Raw genomic sequence first — 13,903 nt, 5'->3', positions numbered from 1 at the left:
ATAGCTTTCCTCCTGTGTCTCATTACCCACACCTGCCCATCGTTATATCCTTTGTTCGTCTCCCTATTTAAATCCCTTGTATTCTCTGTCCTGTGCTCGTTTGTTGTCATACTTGTCGGTAACTGTGCTCTGTGTAACGGCTCTGAGGATTTGTCCCTACGCTGTGTCCCAGCGTTAGCGGCCTTTTGGTTACCCGCCGTGAGTTTTTCATCGTTTTGTTGCTGTCTTTGTTATCCCCTGTATTTTACCCCCTTGTGGGTTTTTGTTTTTCTTTTTACTTTATTAAAATCTGTTACCCCGAATTACTGCCTGCATTTGGGTTCTCTTCTCACCACCTGTTCCGTGACAGAACAAACGAGCCAAGACTGAACCCAGCAGCAGCATGGACACTGGCCGGTCTAGCTTGGCCCGCCGCCTCTGCAGCCTTCGCCAGGGAAGTGAGACTGTGGATGATTATGTGGAGAGGTTCCTGGACATCGCAGGACAGGGCGTCTTCGGGGAGGAGGAGCTGGCGGTGCTGTTTAACACCGGTCTCAGAGAGCCACTCTCTCGATCGGAGATGAGGGCGATGAGGCCGTTGGGCTTCGACGCTGTGTGGGATGCCGCCACAGGTCGTTCGTGGTCCACGACCTCATCGAACTCCTTTGACTCATCTCCGCTGGTTGCGATACCAGAGAGTGGTCCTCTGCAGATCAGGAATGTGGGCATCGCCACGCACCACTCCCCAACCTCTGCAGCCTCTCCACAACCGCCCAGTCTCACTGGCAAGCGAGGGAGACGGGAATCCTGGGGGTCCTCGTTTGAGACCTCCAATCCCGAGCCGCTCATCCCATTCTCTTCATTCCTGCAGCCGGCCTCCAGGCGGGGGGCTCGGCTGAGGAAGAGGCAACGGAGGGCGGCTCGAAGGGTGGTCCCGTCGAGCCCGGTGGTCCCGTCAATCCCGGGGGTCCCGTCAAGTCCGGTGGTCCCGGTGGTCCCGTCAAGTCCGGTGGTCCCGGTGGTCCCGTCAAGTCCGGTGGTCCCGGTGGTCCCGTCAAGTCCGGTGGTCCCGGTGGTCTTCCAGCCGGCGTCAAGTCCGGCCTTCCAGCCAGTGTCTCAGCCCCAGCCGGCCTTCCAGCCGGCGTCTCAGCCCCAGCCGGCGTCTCAGCCCCAGCCGGCGTCTCAGCCCCAGCCGGCGTCTCAGCCCCAGCCGGCGTCTCAGCCCCAGCCGGCGTCTCAGCCCCAGCCGGCGTCTCAGCCCCAGCCGGCGTCTCAGCCCCAGCCGGTGTCTCAGCCCCAGCCGGTCTTCCAGCCGGCGGCAAGTCCTGCCCTGCCGGCCTTCCAGCCGGCCTTCCAGCCGGCCTTCCAGCCGGTGTCGCAGCCGGCCTTCCACCCGGCCTTCCACCCGGTGTCTCAGCCGGCCTTTCAGCCGGCCTTTCAGCCGGCCTTTCAGCCGGCCTTTCAGCCGGCCTTTCAGCCGGCCTTTCAGCAGGCCTTTCAGCAGGCCTTTCAGCAGGCCTTTCAGCAGGCCTTTCAGCAGGCCTTTCAGCAGGCCTTTCAGCAGGCCTTTCAGCAGGCCTTTCAGCAGGCCTTTCAGCAGGCCTTTCAGCAGGCCTTTCAGCAGGCCTTTCAGCAGGCCTTTCAGCAGGCCTTTCAGCAGGCCTTTCAGCCGGTGTCACAGCAGGGGACTCCTAGAGCCTCTATGACTCCCCCTAAGACTGTTCCACCCAATCCATTCCCTTTTGGACTGCCCCCTAGGCAATCTTGTTTGCCTCCACCCCCCCTCCCATGTTTGTTATTTTTATTGTCTCACCCCAACCCGTTTGTGATTATTTCTTGTATGCCCCTGGTCATGTTTGCAATGTTCTGTTGGTTTATGTCTGTTACCCAGTCTGTCTTGTCTTGTTAGTTACTCCCCTGGTGAACGCCAGGAGTCGTTCATTAAGGGGGGGGATTCTGTCATGATTCTGCCTTCTCTTGTCTTGGTTTTCTGGTCTAGAGGCAGAGTCATGACGGATCCACGTGTTTTATGTGGAGAGAAACATATTATTGTCAATCAGGACATAATATGCGTTCTCTCCTGTCTCGTCATTTGGCCCCGCCCCTCTCGTTTCTAGTATAGCTTTCCTCCTGTGTCTCATTACCCACACCTGCCCATCGTTATATCCTTTGTTCGTCTCCCTATTTAAATCCCTTGTATTCTCTGTCCTGTGCTCGTTTGTTGTCATACTTGTCGGTAACTGTGCTCTGTGTAACGGCTCTGAGGATTTGTCCCTACGCTGTGTCCCAGCGTTAGCGGCCTTTTGGTTACCCGCCGTGAGTTTTTCATCGTTTTGTTGCTGTCTTTGTTATCCCCTGTATTTTACCCCCTTGTGGGTTTTTGTTTTTCTTTTTACTTTATTAAAATCTGTTACCCCGAATTACTGCCTGCATTTGGGTTCTCTTCACTACCTGTTCCGTGACAATATGCTTTTCCCTTCTCTGATTTGGCCATTATAAGCAAATTATCCAATTAAACAATTTAACTGATTATCAAAGAAATAAATCGACCAGCTAATCGTTTATCAAAATAATTGTTTGTTGCACCCCTACTTCAGAGCAAATTGTCATGGGGATTTATGAAATTACTAAAAACTAATCATTATGGTCCCTGTTTTTTTATAGTTTATCTCTAAAACATTGTTTCCCAATTCTGATCATGTAGTTCAAACAACACTACACACTTTTAATTGAACATGATAGTCTTCGCTTTGTTTAAACTGACTTTCTCGATGACTTTCTCGATGACTTTTACCACGATGCACGTGCTACGACAAACAGTCGTTTAAGCAACAACAAAAATCACAACAATCTTTCAACCAAACCATTACGATAACAATTAAAATTAACAGCATAAAATATTAAATGATGACTTTTCACCGATGGCGTTACATATATACAATTAAAGTCAACGGTCTTCAAAGTTAATTACCTGTTGTCGAGGCGCCATGACTTTTATCTCCGCAACGGTCTTCTTCACATATTGTGGTGGCTCTCTGAATTGAAATGTCACACTGTCAGAATGTCACTCGACTTTCCGCACTGAATGTCAAACTCGCCGCCTCCTGAACCTTTCAAATAAAAACTTTATTAAGCACCAACAATATTAAAACGTCAATGCATATTTTCACATTCATACAACTACCAAAAACATACTCACTGACAACTCTTTTGATCCTATTAAGTTTTACGGGACTTTTATTCTTTTGTGCCTGCAAAAAACTTGTTCGTTTTTCAGCCGCAAACACCACAACGTGTCTGTAGTCCTCGCGGCTACTTTGCAATAGCGCATTAAAATACTTTCCACCACTACGAATTCCAACTTTAAATGGGCTTACGTTGTGGACAAAACAGCAAATATTTTCTGTAGGCTCAGTCTTCGCTCTCTTCGATGAGGATGCCATGACAATCCTAAATTCGCTGTTTTCTTAACAAAGATTTATCAAGCAATGGAAAATAACAGCACGCGGTGCTAACGACTTCACTTGAACGACGACATCCGGTTCATTAAGGAATCGTTCTTTTGAATCGTTTGATTTAATTGAACGAATGACCTATTGCTAACTCGAACTGAATCGTTTCAAAGCAATACTCTTGTCCAATAATCGCTAAGACGCAATACTAAATACTTAATATATTTGATCACAATATAAATAACTATATAATATTTATTCAAACAGAAATGACTTTTGAACAGTAGTTTATGTCCAACAGAATAATTCACGCATTATTTACCGATGTAGGATTGACCATTTTCCCTTAAACCAACTGGATGATTGTCACTTTGAATAATTATGTTTGTTCCAAAAGACTTTAAATGCAAGAAACTATTTTATTAGATATTAAAAATATAAATGCTGACAAGACCGGCTGTAAGTCTGTGTGTTAGTGTTGTGGGAATTTTTCAACGATTCTAATGCAGTTTACATAGTTAGTCCAGTGGGTGGCGGCAAAGGACCGTTATTAGTGAATCTGTCAGTCAGAAGACTATACAACCATTTCAGTCCAAGAGTCTGCTTTAATCCCGCATTTATATGCGGATGTAATTCCTAAAACTTTGCAGCGTGTATGTGGAAGTTGGTTTTAGAAGCATTAAAAACAAGTTTTAACTCAACCGCACAACGAGCTTCATCGAGATCCCTAGCACCCCAGAACCAGGCATAATAATAATTTACACAAGGAATACAAAAGCTCCGACATGGACTTTATAAATATAGTTGAAAGATATAAAGAGAAAAATACGCATCTAAAATAGAAGCTTCCTCTTCCCGACTGAGAATAATTAATTCACGAAATTGACCATATCCATTTCATGAATTTAATCACATTTGTCATTATAATTTTTAATCAAATACAAATATCTGCGGAAACTAATGCCTAATAGGGGGTCCCGGATCCCCCCTTCAATTCAAGCACTGCTAGTGACTTTATTTAAATTTATTTTTGAAAAGCAGGTTTTTTAATCCATACTTTAACCATTATTGTTCCTTTCAACTATAGTAAAAGCATAATTTTTATTTTTAAACCATGACTCAGTTTTGTACTTAAAATATTCCAGAACCATCAAATCCAAAGCAAGTAGGGCCTCACCATGACATTTTTTAAAAATTATAAGAGTTTAAAACTGAAATACAATACGTTACTGTTCGTAACCCAGTCTCTCTGAAACATCAGCTGGAGATATCGACCTATGGGAATGGCATCCATGCCTGACCTCTGCAGAAACATCCAATTACACCCAGAAATAGGAACAAATACATTAATATTATCATTATTTACTTCTCATTCTTCCGTGACCTGCCCGCAAATTGATCACAATTACTTGTTTACTCAAACATACATTAAAATTTAATATTTTTCAACATTTTCATTAATATAAGATGATACTTCATCCAATAATTAACCTTTTTTTAATTATTTACTCACCCTTAGAGTGTTCCAGATACATTCTTTTGTTCGGCTGAACACACAAGAAGATATTTTGGAAAAATGTCAGATCTAATTTCCTATTGAATTCCAAATGATTTATTTTCACTACCATGGCACTAAACAATAAGATCCGACATTCTTCCAAATATCTTCCTGTGTTTTCACAAGAACATAACTAAAATTGAATATTCGACCAATCGGATCCAATCCAATGCAGATAACATCTGTGGAGTGTGAATGTAAATTATTATAGAAAAAAAGTAGAAATTTTCTTTCACGGTCGCTTAGGGGCGTAAACATTTTAAACAGGCGGAGCCTATTACATTAAAATGCCCATAACTCGAGCACTATTAGAGATATCATCATGGGACTTGGAACATAGGTGTAGACCATCACTCCGAGATGACTTACAAAATACCGCGGCGTTTGGACACTAGGTGGCGCTATAACAGTAAAAATGGCAAAATTGACACATTTTTTGTTGCCTTAACAATTGTGTATCACGTGACATTTGACATTTACACAAACTATCAATATCATATGAAAGCTCTCATAATTCCAAACAAATTTGGCTCTTGAACCATTGATGTCGATCAAACAGTTTGTGAGTTATCTGTGATGATGTTAAGAAGCTGCTTTTGCGAACTTGCAGACATGGGGGACTCGAGTCACATGACTTGACTCGAGTTAGACTCGAGTCGCAAATTTTAGGACTTGAGACTTGCTTGATGAACATTCATAAAAGACTCGACTTGACTTTGACTTGATATTCATGACTTGAGACTTGACTTAGACTTGAGTCAAATGACTTGAAATGACTTGATTTTCTGTTTATTTCTGATATTGAGGGGGAGTTAACTTTACGATTTTAGAAAATCCACATACAGATGAGAAAATCTGACTGGGTGCTGTTGCATGCGCGGGAACCCGTTGATTACCAAGTGATGCGACAGACAGCTGCAGTAAACGAGACTGGCTACGGCTAAATGCCATGGATCCCTCTGGCTCTGCACCGAAAATAATAAAGTTTGGCTATAAGGATTACACATCTGACCAGGCAAAGAAGAAACGAACAGCAGTTTGTAAGGTCTGCAGCGCAAACATTTCCGACACAACCACCACCACGTCGAATTTCATCAGACACTTCAAATCCCACAAAGGAAAGGTAAATTATTAAGTCAGCCTAATCTTTTTAGCTAGCTAAACCATAGTGGCTAGTCAGAAGTAACGTTGAAGTCAGACAGAGACAATTATACTTTTAAGTTAACAGGAAGGAAATTTGACTAAAATACGTTAAATGGCAACGTGAAACATGTTCTTGTCTAGCTAGCTAAGTATTATATTATTATGCTAGCAAAAACGTTGACAACGGCACCGGCACGAGCAGTAAAAAAACTCTGGGCCGCCGCAAATCGGTGATCTATTATCTATCATTCATTCATTGTGTGGGGAATTGGCAAATTGGCGCCCCTGCAAGCTGAAAAGATAAAGGTATGCAACTATAATGTTCTCTCTATGTTATGATTACTATGTAGTGTGAATAGACACTTATGTTTAGTCTAGTGGTTAAAGCGCCCGACTCTCGTTCGGACAGGCGCCGGTTCGAGGCCCGCGCAGGGCAGGGTAGAACCGACAACTCTTATACAACAAATTTGGTTTTAAGTCAACAAACACGAGATCTAATTTCACCATAATATTGTGCTTTGCAACAAAACTGTTACAAGTTCAGTTATTATTATTTATTTCCATCAGTTGGGTTAACGTAAGGTCCCGTAATGAGCAAACAGAATTTTCCAATCTGTAGCTAGTTTCTATGACGAACATAACCGTTGCTATATATTTGCTACATCACACATGTCATGAATATGAAGGTTTTATGCATGTTTATGACAACTGTCATTAAGTGTCATTCGCTCAATTATGACATTTTTAATGCTAAAAGATGTTCTCGCCCAGGGTGCAATTCAATGTAGAACCGCCACTGCTTTCACCCACCACATATTCACCACACATACATAGCATGTAGAGGAGGTAGGCAACGCCACTTCAAAATAGAGAGTGAGAAAATAATATGTGATGACATTAAACAGAATTAAGTAACGTTATCTGGTTATTTGCGTACTTACTCAAAGAAAATTGTGTAACTTATCTATATTATATCACTGCATTGGCCTACTGTATTTTAGTGTATTAGTAGAGGTTATTGTGTGAGATCTACCCAACCATCAAAGGAGGCAAGGAATGATGAAAACTGCCTTCCAGCACAGCTCTGGTGCATGAAAGCTAGGCCTAGCTAAACATTACATTTCAAGTAATTTAGTTAACACTTTACAAAATGACTTACAACAATAAAGGTACAGTGCTACTAAGATAGTGTTAGTGCAAAAATAAAAACTACTCATATACAATTGAATAACAGTTTGAAACTGTTAAATGTCAAAATGTTTTATTTAAAATGACAACTTTTTATTGCTAAACTATGCAATGAATATATGGTATAAATCTGTTGTTGCTTCTCTTCCCTTTTTGCTGTTTAGATATGAAGCGTATGTCCACACCAAGGCAACCTTTGACTCGGCTCAGCCTCCAATCTCCCAATTTGTTGAATCCAGGACTGTCCCACTCTACAACACCAATCACCCCATGCAAAGAGCCATTACAAACTCAATACTTTCAGACCTCATTATCAATTGCAACATGCCGTTGTCGATCATTGAGCACAAAAGCTTCCATCACTTTTTATCAATAATGGACAGCAAGTACTCCCCTGTAAGTCGAAGAACGATAACGTCAAAGCTAGACGATGTAGTGGAAGAAAGGCGGGCAAAGTTAAAAAGTGACTTGGCCAAGATAGACAATGTGTCAGCGACGGTAGACATATGGTCAGACCGTAGGATGAGAGGATTTCTAGGAGTCACAGCTCACTGGCTCAGTATTGAAGATGACAGTCTGCAATTGAAATCCCAGTTGCTTGCGTGCAACCGCTTTAAAGGTTCCCATACAGGAGAGAGAATTTGTGAAGAGTTTGAGCAAATATGTGAAGAATTCCAGATCAAGAGAAAGGTTGAACACATAATCTGCGATAATGCCGCAAACATGAAAAAAGCATTCAGTACATGTTTTCCAGGTCAAGAAGAGGCAGAAGATGACCTTGATGATTCTGACATTTGGAACAACCTGACAGTTGAAGAGCAAGAGAGGGTTGAAAAAGCACTCTGTTCCAAATCCCAAACAAGACTTCAATGTTTTGCACACACACTTCAACTGGTTGTAGGAGATGGCCTCAAAGAGACCAAAGTAGTTAGTGCAGCACTTGCCAAAACCTCCAGGTTGAGCACCCTGCTCCATCTCTCACATCTTTCAAGGAGAACTTTGAGAATGAGTTCGGACAGCGCGGAATCCCTGCCTCTGTTACCACGCGCTGGAATTCTACACTGAGACAACTGAAAGCGGTGCTTAGCTGTGACCACCTAAAACTTTCTACACTTCTTGCAAATGTGGGACACAAGGAGACAGTATTCACAGCTAGAGAGTGGAATCAGATACAGGAACTTGTAAATGTCCTTCACCCTTTTGCAGAAGCCACAGATCTCACACAAGGAGAAAAAAATGTGACCATAAGTGCTGTGGTGCCCTGTGTCCTTTCTCTAAATCACCACCTAGAGAATCAAAAACAGGACGTGTGCTACTTGGGTGGCTTGATCTGTAGCTTGCAAAGATCCCTTAAAAGAAGATTCAGAGGGATCTTTGTGAATGTGAGGATGGCAGATGTACAGGACAATGGGCCATCAGAGCCTTTCTCTGACCCTCTTTACCTGAAAGCTGCTCTGCTGGATCCTTCATTTGGCAACATGTGGTTGACCCATGACGTTTTGGTCCCTGAAGATATCAAGGAGTCTGTGTCTATGATGATCAAAGGTATGTTATATTTTTGATAGTAAATACAATTTAGGCTAATCAACTAGACTTAAAAATAAAATCTCAGTACATGGTACAGATTGCCATTATGTGGTTGCCTAACCTAGCTGTGTGTTATGACTGTTTGTCTGTTACTCTATATTTCAAACCTGCATGCATTTTGTGATCACAGTTTTTGCTTGTGCATTTCAGACTTGATTCTCAAAGAGGCAGAAAAGGCCGCCCCAACATCACACCCCCATGAGCAAGAGGACGGTGTGCTAACAACAATGGCAGACCCAGAGCATCAGTCCGGACTGTTCTCAGCATACCGCAAGAAGAAACAGAAGAGAGATTCAGGTTCCAGTCCCCATATTCAGCTCAACCACTATTTGGACATTTGTGATGGACAGAACTCCCTTCAGTTTTGGGCCATGAATAAGCACACCCTCCCCTCTTTGTTCAAGGTGGCGGTAAGAGTTATGGCTATCCCTGCATCAAGTGCACCTGTTGAACGTGTATTCAGCCATGGCGGGGTGATAATGAGACCCCATCGCTCACAGTTGAGTGACAAAGTTCTATCAAACTTAATTTTTTTGCAAATGCAATGCATTGTAAGTAGCTTTTGACCTTTCACCTTCACTGTTTAGTGAAGGTTAAAGTGAGACACATAACCTAAATAGATATATGGGGATAGACATGCATGGATCTTCTCTCACACACACACACACGCAGACTTAAGTATGTTAATAAAACTAGGCACACACATACATCCACACACACAACACAAACTGCACTCTTTCTCTCTCACACACGCACACACACGTAAGTATGTGAATAAAGCTAGGCACACACACACAAAACACACTGCACTCACACACATACACCCACCAATAATAACTTTTCACTCTCTCTCAAACACGCACACATTCACTCATAAATACACTGACAAATATTAAAATATACTATTAATGTGATAAATACACTCAGTCAATCTCTCCAGATTATATAAAGGTGGTGAGATTCAGCTACTCTTAAAGAATATGTTTTTTTTTCTTTAAGAGAAGGAAAGGTTAAATGTGTTTCTGTCCCATAAAAGTGAGTCATGTTTGAAGAATATTATTTGACTTAGAAACCATTATACTTGAATTTTTTGAATGAATTTCATGATTTGATGTCATGTTTGAGGCATATTGAACAAATATGTATGTTGATTTATTGTTGGCCTAATATCAGTTTTAGGCTGTTTTGTTATCTTTATAAATTTAAACTGTTCAGATATATGTGGCTTGGACGCAATGTCTTTTGAATATTGAGTAGGAAAAAATGCAAATAAAACTCCAGCAGTTCATAACCACTGTCTTCAGCTTGTTTAAAAATGGAAACTTTTGTATGACTTGACTTGACTTGCTTGACCAAAGCTATGACTTGACTTGACTTGCTTGATTGTCACACAAAATGACTTGGACTTGCTTGAGACTTGAAGGTAAAGACTTGAGACTTGCTTGTGACTTGCCCATGTGTGACTTACTCCCATCTCTGCGAACTTGTCCTAGGTTTTTCAAGTGATTTCAACATTTCCACCACAGTACAATTCTCTGGACTCTCTAGATCAGGGGTCGGGAACCTTTTTGACTGGGAGAGCCATGAAGGACAAATATTTCTAAATATATTTCATTGAGAGCCATATAGTTCTTTTAACGTATAATACATTTAATATGTCTTACTTTTAATGCGACTTTTGGTGCTGCATGGTTTTGCTGATGACCTTGTAGTCTGGTTCATACGTGGTGAGGTTGAGCTTCATGCAGGCGTTGAGGCTTCCATCAGTTAAACGTGAGCGTGGGTTGGTCTTAATGTTCCTCATATGCGAGAATGACTGCTCACATGCATATGTAGAGCCAAACATTGTCAATACGGCAATACTCACACGCTGCATTGTGTGGTATGTCACAGGAAGCTCGTTCCAAGTTTTGAGAATCAGCTGGTCTTCAGGTTGAAGATTTTTCATTTCTGTCCACCTGTGTTCCCTCGCCAGCTCTGCTCGCTGTCTTGCAAGACTTTCCAACTCTACATTAAGTGACTTGAACTTACTCATCCACATGTCTGATGCCTTCAGGTCAGCAACTTCCAGCTCAAAGTCTCTGATCGAGACCCCGGGGATGCATGTCAGGTCGATTTTGTCCACTGCACACTCATGTGGATGAGTGATGAACTTGAAAAGACCAGTGCGCGCACGAAAACGTGCTTTGAATGACTGCAGGAGATTGGACGTAAAGCCAGCTAGCTTCTTGAGATCCAGATGTTGAGTGGAGTCAGTTGCTAAGCATGCATCTCTAAATTGTTGCAGTCTTTCAAAGTGCAGAAGACGACCTGTTTCAATATCCCTGAGAAAGACTTCCAGCTTGCTTTCAAATGCAAACACTGCTTGTTGAAGGGATGAGATTGTGTTTCCAATACCTTGCATTTTCACATTGAGCTGGTTCAGATGGCCAGTTATGTCCACGAGATAGTGAAACTGCAGGAGCCAGTCAGTGTTGTCTAGCTCAGGATGCTTGACGCCTTTCATTTCTAGAAAAGTCCGGATTTCACTCAGGCAAGCTGCAAAACGGCTGAGCACCTTCCCCCTTGACAACCAACGCACGTTGCTGTGTAAAAGCAGACCGGGATAATGATTCCCAACTTCTTCTAGCAGAGCTTTAAACTGGCGATCATTTAAAGCGCGGGAAACAATAAAGTTGACCACTCGAATGACCAGCGACATCACCTCACCAAGCTCCTGGCCACACGTCTGAGCGCAAAGCGCCTCCTGGTGCAGGATGCAATGAAAACTTAGGATGGCTCTCTTTTCATGTTCACGGAGAAGCGCTACAAATCCTTTGTTCTTACCCAACATACAGGGTGCACCATCAGTACATACAGAAATAAGTTTATCCATCGGTAGTTTTTTTTCTTTAGTAAACTCCATGAAAGTCGTGAATAAATCCTCTCCTCTTGTTGTCCCTTTCATTGGCAAAACAGCTAAGCTTTCCTCACGCAGTGTGTCACCTGCAGCATACCGGGCAATTATACTGCACTGAGATAGATGGCTAACGTCTGTTGACTCATCTAACGCGAGAGAAAAGTATGTCCCGGCGTTTATGTCCTTAATTTGTGTTTCCTCAACTTGATTTGCCATCATGATGCTACGATCATGCACAGTTCTTGCTGACAGGGGCATGTCTTTTATCCGTTTGATTATTTTGTCTTTATTTGGGAAGTCATCAAACAGTTCACTGGCCACATTAAGCATGAATGTTTTGGCATTTCGCCATCTGTGAATGGCTTTCCATTCCTTACTATTGCCAAAGCACCCGCAAAGCTAGCGGAATTCCCGTCACCTTGCCTGGTCCACACGCGTAGTTGCTGCTGACTCGTCTGCACTCTCCGCTGTAGCTCCTCGCATGCCCTTTTCCTGCTGTCCCCCGCTGGATATTTCGATGCAAATGAAGCATGGTGCGTATCGAAGTGCCGCTTTATATTTGACCGTTTCATCGATGCAATTTTATCATTGCATATTAGACATCCTGCTCTGTCCACAAATGCAAATTCCTCTGTCCACGCAGCCTGGAATGCACGGTAATCATCGTCCTTTTTTCTTTTCGCCATCTTTTCCGTTACAAGGGTTGAAGCGGATAAACTAGTTGGCTATCTGATCAAATTGATTTCTTCACCTTTACAATGACCCGGAGATGCTCGCGAGCCATTGGTCCCCCGACCTGTGACCCGCGAAATTTATTTTCAAAACTAATTTCTGTTTACTTTAAAACGACACAGTATTATTAAGAAATATCATAAGTATTGTAAAATCATTTTCAAACTGATTTTTTTTTCAACTCAAAATTGTCTGGGAGCCATATGCCGTCACCGGAAGAGCCATATATGGCTCGCGAGCCACAGGTTCCCGACCGCTGCTCTAGATCAATAACTTTCAAAAACATCTTCAGCTTTTTCATTTGCGTGACCATTTATTATATTCAAGTGAACGGTGTACCTGAAAGCTCACTACTCCTTAACAAATAATCCAATTGACTTGCCATACATCTTATTACACTAAACAAGCATGTTAAATATGATGGTGATCGGACAGGGGATACGTTTCCTGTCTCACAGGAACAAGGTGTTAGACATATAATGCATTAAACATTAAACGTTGCTCCATATTTACACATCTATAAATATAGAACATGTCTGGGTGGTTGTAAGATGCTGTTTTGCTAAACATAACAAACACCTTTATTATGTACACCAGTTTAATTGCATGTAAACCCAAATAGCTACTCAGCCAGTCACGTGGCAGCAACTTCAGGGTCATTTCTTAAATGGATGTGACCAAATGAACCTAAAAAGATGATTCCCCTCAAGTGTACTATATGTGCATATGTGTGTAATCATGCGTAGTGTCTATGAACCGTTGCTGACCGTATCTATAATTTTTCAGGCATTGGGAGTATCGTCCACTTGGGTGTTTTAGGATGAGAGTCCTCGGCCTACTTGATGAAGGCAAAGCTGCTTTAGATGCCTTAAAAGTTCTCGAACCCGCTAAATGCTGCTTGCAGCTTTAATTTTATTTATTTTGTAAATATGAGATTTACCCAGTGTTTTAGGGGTGCTGATTCTGCATTCAGCCACTGATGTTTTTTGGATGATTAGATTTTATTTTTATTTTGTAAAACTCTATGTTGATTCTTTGCTCCCATCGACCGCTGTAATACTTGTTGTAAACAGCAGTCAGATTAAACCCTGAAATTATAACTTTTCTTTTTCTGGGTGTGCTTTATTTCTCTTTCCACCCACCACATTTATATGTCTTTTTTTCCATGTGTTCTCTTATTTTCTCTAATTTTGTGGTACTGAATGTAACGTTTTCTACAAAGTTAGCTTTTTCCTTTTAAATACACCTTGTAAACCTCCCGTTCCGCACCTCTTCCTCATTTCTCTGTATGTTGGTTTATCCATCTCCATATGGGATCTTCCTTGTCCCATTTTTTATTTCTGAGTACTCTTTTTCAGAACTGTT

This window comes from Barbatula barbatula, assembly GCF_947034865.1.
Source record: "Barbatula barbatula genome assembly, chromosome: 17".
Classification (NCBI taxonomy): domain Eukaryota; kingdom Metazoa; phylum Chordata; class Actinopteri; order Cypriniformes; family Nemacheilidae; genus Barbatula; species Barbatula barbatula.
The sequence above is the reverse complement of the archived record's forward strand: the minus strand, read 5'-3'. Positions refer to the sequence as shown.